The sequence below is a fragment of the Dipodomys spectabilis genome, unplaced genomic scaffold (assembly GCF_019054845.1).
Source record: "Dipodomys spectabilis isolate Male_0828 unplaced genomic scaffold, ASM1905484v1 ptg000289l, whole genome shotgun sequence".
NCBI classification, from domain to species: domain Eukaryota; kingdom Metazoa; phylum Chordata; class Mammalia; order Rodentia; family Heteromyidae; genus Dipodomys; species Dipodomys spectabilis.
Genome location: NW_024870966.1, coordinates 9,181,805 through 9,192,788, shown reverse-complemented (window position 1 = coordinate 9,192,788; position 10,984 = coordinate 9,181,805). Strand labels below are relative to the sequence as shown.

The following is a 10,984-nucleotide window of genomic DNA, read 5'->3' as shown; positions in this document are numbered from 1 at the left end:
CACCACAGCAGCTGCTGGACGGTTCATGGACTCTGCTCACTGATGGCAAGCAGCTGCAGGGTGTCACCCTAAGCCTGTCCCCGAGCCCCACCCAGCCTGGGGAGGGCACCCAGGGAAGGGATGATAAACCAACGAACCACCTAACCTCAGGTGGGAAAGATAGTTTCTTCAACTTCTCCTAAAACCTATCCCCAGAGAATACTAAGATAAACCTGGAATTATATTAAAATCCACCCAGAATGAGTACTGAAGAGGTCTGGCATAAACATGATTGAAATGATTACTTGTCAATCGGATTAATCACAGATGCTGGTCCTGTGACCCTCACCTGCCCTTTGGACAGTCATGTGTATCTGCTCTGGTCTGAGAAGCTCGGGATTTTTTAATAATAAAGTATGAAAGGCTGGAAACTGCAGCCAGTGCCTGGGATCTCACGCCCAGCAGGAAACCACCTCCCAGGTAGAAGCCACTGCCAGGGCCCGGAATCCCCACCCCCCACCCCCGCCCAAGCTGGAAATCACAGCCAGTGACTACTGAGGAGACATCAGCCTGAAATAGGGGGGAAAGAATGAAAGGCTGGAGACGAAGGGGAACAAAATGTCAGAGCAGGTCTGGAGACCAACAAGGGAGGGTTGGAGGGCTTCCAGAAGAGGCAAGAGGAAGGAAGGAAGGGGCAGGTAGGAAAGTGGCATGGCTCAGTCACCAGGCTCTGAGAGCGGCTGCAGCAGAAGGGTCTATGAATACCGAGGAGTCCGGCAGCAATCCACTCAGAACAGGGAAGGACAGAGGCAGGAGCCTTGGAAGCAGCTTGTCCTCCCGCCCTCCTCCCGCCCCCCAGTGAGTACCCAGAAGGCATGCGGCATGAGAGTCCCCAGCTCTGAGACAAGGAAGAAGAGGTAGGCTCAGCAGGGCTAGTGGAACCAGCAGCTACAGGTGGAAGGAAAGGCCATGGCTGAAGAACTGGGGCTGAAAGCTCCACATTGGGGCCACAGGAGGTCAGAGTCCAACCAGGGGGAATGGAGATCTCACAGGAGAGCTCAGCAAAGACCTGCACGCAGCAGCTTTAGCAAGACGGCTTCCCTGGGGCCACCCGCCTCACAGGGAGCGTGGGAAGACAAGGGAGCCAGCCACACGGGCCTCTTTGGTTCTGTGGCAGAGGCTGGGGCTCCGTGAGGCCCCGATTTCAGATATGCTTTGGAATGCTGTTTTCAGCAGCTCTGCAAACCCTTGCCCCAGAACAGCCACTCGGCTACCACTGCCCCCTGCCCAACTGCGGAGACTTCGCCCTGCCCAGAAGCTTGCTGTCACCAGGAGGCTCAGGTGCACACAACAGGGTCTGGCCCTGGGCAGCCATGGCCCTTCACCTGCGGCGTTGGAGACTGCCAGATCAGGCAGCAGGAGACAGGAAGCACAGCAGAGCCTTGCTCCACTGCCACCAGAGCTGACGTGGAAAGGCCCGAGCACAGGCTTGTCAGACGAGCTCTCGCCCTGTGGGATCAGGCTCGGGCTCTGCTGGGTGTGCAAGCCTGCAGGTCAGACCTCTGTCTCTGTTTTAAAAAGGCACTGCTAACAAACCATTTTCATCTTTAGAAATGGCATGAATGTTGTGAGAAACTAACCTGCATTTACTGGCTTTATTTAACTCTTGGCAGGTACAGAATGCAACATTAAAAATACAATTAACGTGGGCACTGGGGAGAAACACACCCGTACGTGATATCTCTGAGGAGAGAGGAGATATTCTGTTGGCCCAATGATTTCCCTTCCCATGGCTTAGCACGCTGTTCCCCCCTCCACAGATTGGCACGCTCCCTTCCTACACAATACGAGGCCCATGAAGTAACAGCAGTAAATAATCAGCCTCCAACCCCTTTTCCTTGGGATGGCACTGCTCTGGGGCAGCTACCACCATAGAAGGCTGCAAGAGCCCCTTAGAGTGACCGTCAGACCAGGGAGCTGCAAGACCCCTTATCTACTCTTGGGCAGCAGCCATCAACCCTTCACACCAGGTAGCGCCTCCTAAACCTCCTGGGTTATATAGGTCACCTCAGACAATAGCCAGCACATCTTCTCACTTCCCCCTTGTGGGAAGGGGTCTTGTCTTTGTTCTTTGTACCTGGATGTCTGCGTGGTTTTCTGGCAAAGTATATTACACTTAACATATTTATACCTCGTGAACCTTAAAACTCGGAGTCACACCCCACAGTACACTATGACATCTTACCCCAAATGTTTCCACTCTTGGCATTGATTAGATGAAATCACAGAGGTCTCCTCAAGCTATACTATTCCCCAATAAAAGAACGTGTCTTGGAAGGCAAAGAGAAGGTCAACCAGCTCACAGAAAGCACTACGCCCGCCGTCAACGTGACCATCCCACAGGCACCCGGAGTCTGGGCAGTGCCTGTGGGGTCTTTCTGGATGATTGATACTTCAGTCGGTCTGCAGGGTTAAACAGACAAGCCTCATCCAATTAGCTGAAGATCTGACAGAATAAAAAGACGGAGGAACAGGAAGTTCTGCTGCCCGCCTGCCCGGGCACTTCCACCACAACGCGCCCCATTCCCTCTCCTGAGCCCCCACCTCGCCACTTCCACCATCACGTGACACGAGATCATTCTCAATCCACTGTCTCTCTCCCTCCCTTTTCCTCTCTCCCTCCCTCCCCCTCTTGCTTTCTCCAGTTGACCCACAGTGTGCTAAGTGACTGGGTCACAAGTGCACTCCCTAGCCACACGCTGTATCTAGACATCTGCACTGTGCACCTAGCCTGCGTTCTAAAGGATGGACACCACCTTCTGGTGGACACCACCCACAGAGTCAGGAGGTTCCTCATCCATGTGACAGAAGCCTGGCCCCTTCCAGGAGAGCAGAGAGCCCCCCCTTCAACGCACACTCACACACATGCGCGCGCGCACACACACACACACACACACACACACACACACACACACACACACACTCTGCCTGGGAAGAGTGCCCATGGCTGTCAATGTCCCTACGGCCCAAGTCAACCTCAGAAGGAGAACAGCACCTCCCAGGTCCCAGGCCCTGCTAGGGGTCACCTTGGTAGCTATCGTGGCATGCTAAGATTTTCTTTGACAGAGAAGGCTCAGCATCAATCAGTGCTAATTACAGGTTGCTGTGGTACATTCCTGGTTTAAGCTGTTTAGGAAAAATTACATTTTATACTAATCAGCTTCAAGAGCAGAGTGCAAAATTAACTTGAAATAATTTCATGCTCTCAAGTAACCTTTATTTTCTAAATTGTGGTGTTTTTCAGTGACGGTTTTGTCCTACTGTATAATAACAGTGTTCTTTGCATTAAGGCAATGCACTTACACAACAGCTGTTAGCTTAATCAAATATCAATAGCTCATCTTTATGTCAGAACTAAGTCAATAGCTCATGCCATTTGTTACTTCATAAACCTCAGCACCATAAGTGTTATTGGTTAAAATAAATGTTCTCTAAAGTGTGATTTAATGAATCAGAATCAATTTAGACGATAGTTTGGCCTGAAATCTGCCAAATCTGGGTCTTCTCAATGATATTAAAATCTCCAGGTAATCAAACTCACCTGGATTTCAAATGTACACTGGGTCCCTCCGAGTCTCGCATGCTGAGGTCTCATTTAAGATATAACATAGGAAGCAAATGTCCACAAACACTGGAAACCTCATTCCCGAGTTTAGACTTTTTCTCTTATAAAACATTAACATACCTTTGCCCACATTTGTCTTCCAAAAGCCAATATCAAAGCAAAGCAGTGTCATGTTTACTATCATTCTATAATCAGATATGTAAATAAGATTGGTCAGCTCAGTGTCTGATGAAGGAATAGCACCGGCCACCGAAGTGGCCACCGAGGCTGCCCTGGTGAAAACAGCCTGGTGGAAGGAGCGATGGCCGCTCCCGTCGTTGGAGCTGGCCCAACCGTCACTGTAGATGCAAGCACCTTACTCATATGGAAGACGCCATAGATGTGTGTCAGAGGAGAGCACTGTCAGTGTCGGAGGAGCTGAGCGGAGCCTCGGAGGGGCGGCGCCGGGCTGGGCACGGGTCCTGTCTGTCACAGTGGGCGGAAGTCTCCCAGTGGCCCAGGGAGGAGGAGCGGCTCACGCTGCTGGCCAGACATGGAGCAAGACACCGGAGGAGGGCCAGTCACTGTGCTCACCGACGGAAAACTGCGCAAAAAAGGCCTCACAAGTGGCTTTAAAAGTAAGTGTTTCACTGAAATACCCTAAAGGTGGAAACCACCAGTCCTCAGAATGAAGGACATAGAGTTGAGAGTCCCCCAAAACCAAAAAGCTTAGAGTTCACAGGTCAGAGTCCCAGAGAGGAGGAAACCGGGCTCAGTGAGAAATCCACGGCCCGCAGAGGCTGTGCAGCCTGTGAGACGCTGAGATGCCGCGAAGACCCGGAAGAGAGCTGCCTTCCTCTACCAAACCTGACGCTCCCACAGGGCTGGGAAGCACGGGAAGCCCATTCCACCAGCCAGAGCGGGGAACTGCCCCACAGAGAACAAAGCTTTGTGTCGACACGTGGGGCAAATTTACCCTTGATTTAAAATTGTTCTCATGCATGAAAGGAAAACCTGAAAAGATGAAACTGCCCAAGAAACACGACCATGGCAAAGAGCAAAGCTGGAGGATCTCTACAGGAGCAAGCGGGACTGAGGCATGGCAGCACAGCACATAGTAAAGACAAACCCCATAACGAGGAGCAAAGGAGAGGAGTCAGCACTGTCCACTGCCAACACACTCGAGTCAGCAGGAAAGCCAAGCCGCCTTCGCTGACCCGCCCTGTGATCTAGAGGGCAGATTATCATGCATGTGAGGGCGAGCCTGGACGTATTTCTTTTAAAAAGACCCAAAGTGAACTTCTGAACATGGAAACTATATGATCTGGGATTAAAACACAAAGAATGGGTGGAACTAAGGGCAAATGAAATATTACAGGAAAAAAATTAACGAACTAAAAGTTTTAGCAATAAGTATTCCGTAACAATAAGCACACTGAGAGAGGGAACACAGCATTCATGTGTGATGGACAGGTCCATGCGGCCAGATACACAGGCAACAGAATTCCTGAGACTGAGAAGAGGGAGGGGCTAGCATGACCAGCCTTCTCTAAATGTAATACAAACCTAAACTGCACATAAACCAAAACGGTGCCAGTGGCTCACGCCTATAATTCTAGCTACTGAGGAGGCTGAGATCTGAGGATCGCAGTTCAAAGCCAGCCTGGGCAGGAAAGACCATGAGACCCCTATCTCCAATAAACCACCAAAAAAACTGGAAGTGGCATTGTAGTTCAAGTGGTAGAGTGTTCACCGTGAGCTGAAGAGCGCAGGGACAGCGCCCAGGCCCAGAGTTCAAGCCCCACGACCGACCAAAAAAAAGAAAGAAAGAAAGAAAGAAAGCAAAGAAAAGAAAAATGAAATAACCAGCCCTTGAGCCCTATGACTCAAGTGATAAAAACCCCAGTCTATGAGTGAAAGTGCCAGATACCAAGTTCAAGTCCTGGTCTCAGATTTTAAAAAAAACAAAACAAACAAAACAAAAAGTTCAACAAATCTCCAGCACAACAAACATGAAGAAAACTACACAAAAGCATATTATAATCAAAGTCAGTGATAAAGAAAATTGTAAAAGCAGCCAGAGGAAAAAGGGTCAAATTACTTCTAGAAGAAAAACTGTGAAGATAAAGTAGATATCTCATTAGATGCCATGCAAGTTGAAAGACAAGGTTGAGTCTCCAGACTACTGGGGGGGAAAAATCACTGTCAATGTAAAACCTCTTACTCAGCACAAAGAGTGTCAGAATACGAAAGCAACATAATTCTTGAGGCATGCAAAAGTGAAGACTATTATCAACCAGTAAAACTGCAGTGTAAGAAATGTTAAAGGAAGCCCTTGAAGCAAAAGGAAATAAGAGCAGATGGAAAGGCAGATCCACACAGGAAAGGCTAACCACAAGGGGAAATGGAGAGAGAATTGTTACTATTTAGATCCCCTAAACACAGAGGTGACTGGTGCGTGCTTGGGCAGCACACATACTAAAATTGGAACAATACAGAGAAAGGTTGGCATGGGCCCTGCACAGGGATGACACAAATTCGTGAAGTGTTCATTATCTTCACTGGAATAGGTTTTTCAAATTTTCACTCTGGAAAAGCATCTTTAAGGTTAGCACGGTCATGTGTGCCTGTAGTCCCAGAAGCTGAGGGAAGAGGAAGACTGCTTGAGTGGTAAGTTGGAGAGCAGGAAGACCCTGTCTCCTGAACAATCTCATAAAAAGAAACCCAGTTGATTTAGGTGGCACAGTCCTGTACATTTTGTTAAAGCAATCGTGTTTTCATTTAATGGGTAACCCAGCTATACCAGGTGCCAGGAGTTCATGCCTGTGATCCTAGCTACTCAGGAGGCTGAGATCTGAGAATTGCGGTTCAAAGCCAGCCTGGGATGGAAACTCTCAACTCCAATAAACTACTCAAAAGCTGGAAATGGCACGATGGCTCAAGTGGTATTTACCTTGAGCAAAAGAAGCTCAAAGACATCACCCAGGCCCTGAGTTCAAGCCCCAGAACTGGCACATACGAAAAATTAACCCTGCTAATGAGTTGTTCCTACTTTTGTTTAGATTTGTGGATGAAATGAAATATGTTTGTAATATTCTATTTGGCTTAACTTTTATGCAACTTTTAAATAATTGTGGCTGATGCCATCAAAAATAAACTTTTGGATTGGGTGGGGGGTGGGGGGAGGATGGGAAGGGATGGGAAGGAGAAACAGAGGAGGAGGCTACAATGCTTGATAAGAAATGTACTCATTATCTTGCCCATGTAATTGTAACCCCGCTGTACAGTACTTTCACATAAAAAAAAAAAAAAACAGGGAATACAAAAAAAATAAACTTTTGGTCATTTAGGGGGCATTTTTCTTTGGCTTCATTCATATTGCAGTTTCTTCACATTTATTTGTATATTCTTGTATTCTTTTTTCTAAAACAAGTGACATTTCTTACATAGATTCTACTTTTTTACTTTTTGGTATGTATTTACTTTAGCGAGGTTTTGGTACATGTTTTCGAACAACTTATTTGTAAACAAATATTAATTTTTTCTTTACTCAGAAGAGCTTTCCATGCTCCAAACAAAAATAGTGACAATGCACAGTTTGGGTTCTAATATATATAGAAGAAAGGAGTGTTTGGAAGGATAGGCCAAAGGCTCACAGTGAAACATAAAGCCAGTAATATGAAATTTCTACATTATACTTGTAGTCAGATAATATCACTTGGAAATTGACTGTGAAAATTAAAGATGTGTACAACATACTCTAGAGCAGCCACTAAAACAACAAAATAAAAAGATATCAATAATAAGATAATAAGAGAGAAAATAGAATCATAAAATTACACAATGAACTCAAAGAAGGCAGAGAAACAAGCAGTAGGAACAAAAGAAAACGCAAATGGAATAATTACAAGACAAACACCAAGAAGAGTAGATTCTAAACCAAACCTGTCGATAATCTCATTAAATATAAATGGGCAAAACAACGCAACTGAAAAGCAGAGATCATCAGGGATGTCTAAAGCCAAGGCTCAATTACATGCTGGCTAGAAATATAGACAGTTTAACGAAAATGATAGAGAAAGAGGTCATTCTATACAGAAGCAAAAGACAAGTGGGTTCATTAATGTCAGATCAAGCCGGTTTGAAAGCAAAAACAAAACAAATTGCAAGGGTTAAGAGGCTTCTTTACAATGATGAAGTGGTCAGTTCATGAAGAAGATAAGACCACCTTAAATGTTTGCAAACCTAACAAGAGAGCCCTCCATCCATGAAGCAAGGATCAACAGATATCCAAGCAGAAGCAAAAGTCCATGATTACATCAGAAATTGTAGCACTGCTGCCTCAAGACGGATGCAACGTGAGAGCAGCAAAGATGCGGAAGGTTGAGATGAGGCCACGTCGCCGCAAACCGGCCCGATTCACGCGGGAATGCCACTCGGCCAGCAAGAGCTGCTCGTTTTTCTGGTGTACAGGAAATGTTTATAGTTAAGACCCATTACACCTGAGGCCTGAAACAGGTCTCCAGAAACAAAACATAATTCACCCACACACCAGCTCCAGTCCCTGGCTAGCACAGAACCCTGAGATACCACCTTACCCCAGTCAGAATGTCCCACATCCACAAATCAGCCAACGACAAATGCTGGAGGGGATGTGGAGAAAGAGGAACCCTATTACACTGCTGGTGGGAATGTACACTTATACAACCACTTTGGAAAGCAGTCTGGAGGGGCCTTAGAAAGCTAAAGATTGACCTCCCTTATGACCCAGTCATACCACTTCTAGGCATCTACCCTGAACAACAGGAACCAATATACAAGGACAGGTGCACCTCCATGTTTATTGCAGCACTGTTCACAATAGCTAGGATATGGAAGCAACCCAGATGCCCCACCACAGATGAATGGATCCAAAAATTGTGTTATCTATACACAATGGAATATTATGCAGCCATTAGAAATGACAAAATAATGGCATTTGCAGGGAAATGGATGGAGCTAGAAGGAATCATGTTGAGCGAGGTAAGCCAAGAACGAAGAGACAAACGGTACATGGTCTCCCTGATAAGTGGATGCTAAATCCAAAAGGTTAGGTGACACGACAAAACTAACAGGACTTAAGAAACAAAGAACGCCCGCTCATCTGGTTGAACCACTACTAAATATCCCCATGCTGCTGATCACAAATATGGTATCTAACGTGTGAACACTGTTATATATTACAGAGTGTGATAGACAATTTGCTCCAGGAAAGTTAGAATGAACTTGTGACTTTGAAATTATGTAATCAATTAATCACAATCAAAAAGAAAAAAAAAAGAACCTCGGGGAAGGGAGGGAGGGAGGGGATGGTAGGGGGAAAACAATGGAGGGGGTAACAATGTTCAAGAGGAAGTGTACTCATAACCTCACTCATGTAACTGTAACCCTCTGTATAGTAGCTTTACAATAAAAAAAAAAAAATCAACAACCAAGCTGCCCGCAAAACCCTTACGTAGTTGAAAAATATCTCCAGTAGATGGAGCAATACCCCCCAAGGATGTCCACACCCTGGTCCCCAGAGTCGACAGATGTAGTTCCTCAGACGGCACGTGCTTCGACTCGTGAGGCAGGGCATCTCCCGGGGTCACGCGGGGATCCCAGCACAAGTCTAAAGGTCCTGAGGATGAGAAAGAAGGCAGGAGCGGGAGCGTGGGAAGGAGCACGCAGACCACAGACCCAGGGCTGGAGCGGCAAGAAGGGGCCTGAGCCTAGACGGTGACAACAGCAGGGAGGAAGAATGTTCCAGAAGCCTCCTGACAGCCACTGAACCACAACCCCATCCGCCTGTTAATCACAGAAAAAACAGAGCCGGGAGGTCCCTGGACACCAGCCTTCCTCCTGCCCGCCCACCCCGAAGGCTCAGCGTGGCTCCCACTCAGGAAGCATTTCTTTCTGACCCTTTGTCCTTGAAAGCACGCTGGCTGAGGGGGAGTGGCCGTTCCTCAGCCCCCGGGCCTGCCTCTTCATCTGAGGAGAGTTATCACTTCATCTCGGAGATCACCCAGTGAGGACGGTAAGAATAAATAAATAGATGAAAACACGCAGATAAATCTGGGGGAAGCTGTGTGCTGACCGCGCGCAGGCTGACGTGGCTGCCGCCGCCCCCCGCCACCCCCCTCCGGCCCCCATCCTCCCTCCCTTCCGCCCTCCCCTCTGACCCCCCTCCGCCCTCCCCACCCCCCCTCCACCCTCCCCTCCGCCCCCCTCCACCCCCCTCTGCCCCCCGCCGTCCCCCTGTCACCCCCCCGACACCCCTTCTGCCCCCCCACCGTCCCCCCTCAGCCCTCCCCACCACCCCCCCTCCGCCCTCCCCTCCACCCCCCCTCCGCCCCCCCTCCGCCCCCCCTCCGGCCCAGCTGTCATGTGTCTCTGAGGCTGCTCTGCCTGAAGCTGGGCTCTCTTTTATTAGTGGCTCCAATTTTACAACACACATTTCATCATTTCAGGAGAAGGCTGTTACTTTGTCATCTTCCTCAGCTGACTTTATATTGTCTCAAAAACCAAATTAGAGCATCGCCCTGCTCACAACACAAAACAAACAAAATCTCTCTTCTAGGGCTGCCAGTGCCTCCCAGTGGCATCTTCCCTGTTCCTTCATCCGCATCCAAGGTCCGCTCAGGGCCCCGTTACCCTGACTCTCTGCTCCACACTTCTGATAAACTAGGAATCCCGACAGGGCAGTATAAACTTAGAGCTCTCGGTCCAGTTCCAGTACACTGTAACTCTCTATCGTCTTTCCAATGAACTGATACTTTCTTTCATTCAAGACCCAGAGTCCCTCTTCTTCCTCTCTCCACCCTCAGGCAGAACTAATTGTGGTCTCAGAAAGATGTTCCCACAAAAGATGTCCACATCCTACCCTAGGACCCGTGCACATGTCACTCGCCTCACAAAAGGCACAGTGCTTACAGAAGATACGAAGCTGGTGAGCAATTGCAGTTTGTAGGCAGCCATCCCAGAAGACCACACGGACACCTACAGGAGAAGGAGGTTTATAAGGTTTGTCGGGGGGCTGACATGGCCCTCTCTTCCACCAGAGGGGGAGCAAAATGGCGCTAGTCCCCATCCAGGGGCATCCTCATAACCGGAGACTAGAGCTAGGAGGAACTCTGCGTGCACAGCTAGACCTGGGCAGAGAGTGGGCTGCCTTCCTATCCCAGAGAAACTGGTGGGAGCCGGGGAGGATTCTCTGGAGTTCAGATCTGGGTGGAGAGTGTTCTGCAGATGCAGCTGTACAGATACAAGCTGCTCCGGGAAGTGAAGTTGGAGGGGCTAAGGGCCTGAGGTGGAGGCAATGCTAACATAGTTGACATAGTGCAATTCCCCTAGACTACCCAGGAGGCCAAAAAGCATCAAAAA

General features: G+C 48.3%; 1 non-coding gene across 1 annotated transcript; it reads left to right on the top strand.

The window, feature by feature from the left end:
* Window positions 1-6,041: 6,041 nt before the first annotated feature.
* LOC122126889 lies at window positions 6,042-6,143 on the top strand. The gene has a single exon (XR_006151025.1). It is a non-coding gene; the product is annotated as a U6 spliceosomal RNA (small nuclear RNA).
* The last annotated feature ends 4,841 nt before the right edge of the window (window positions 6,144-10,984 follow it).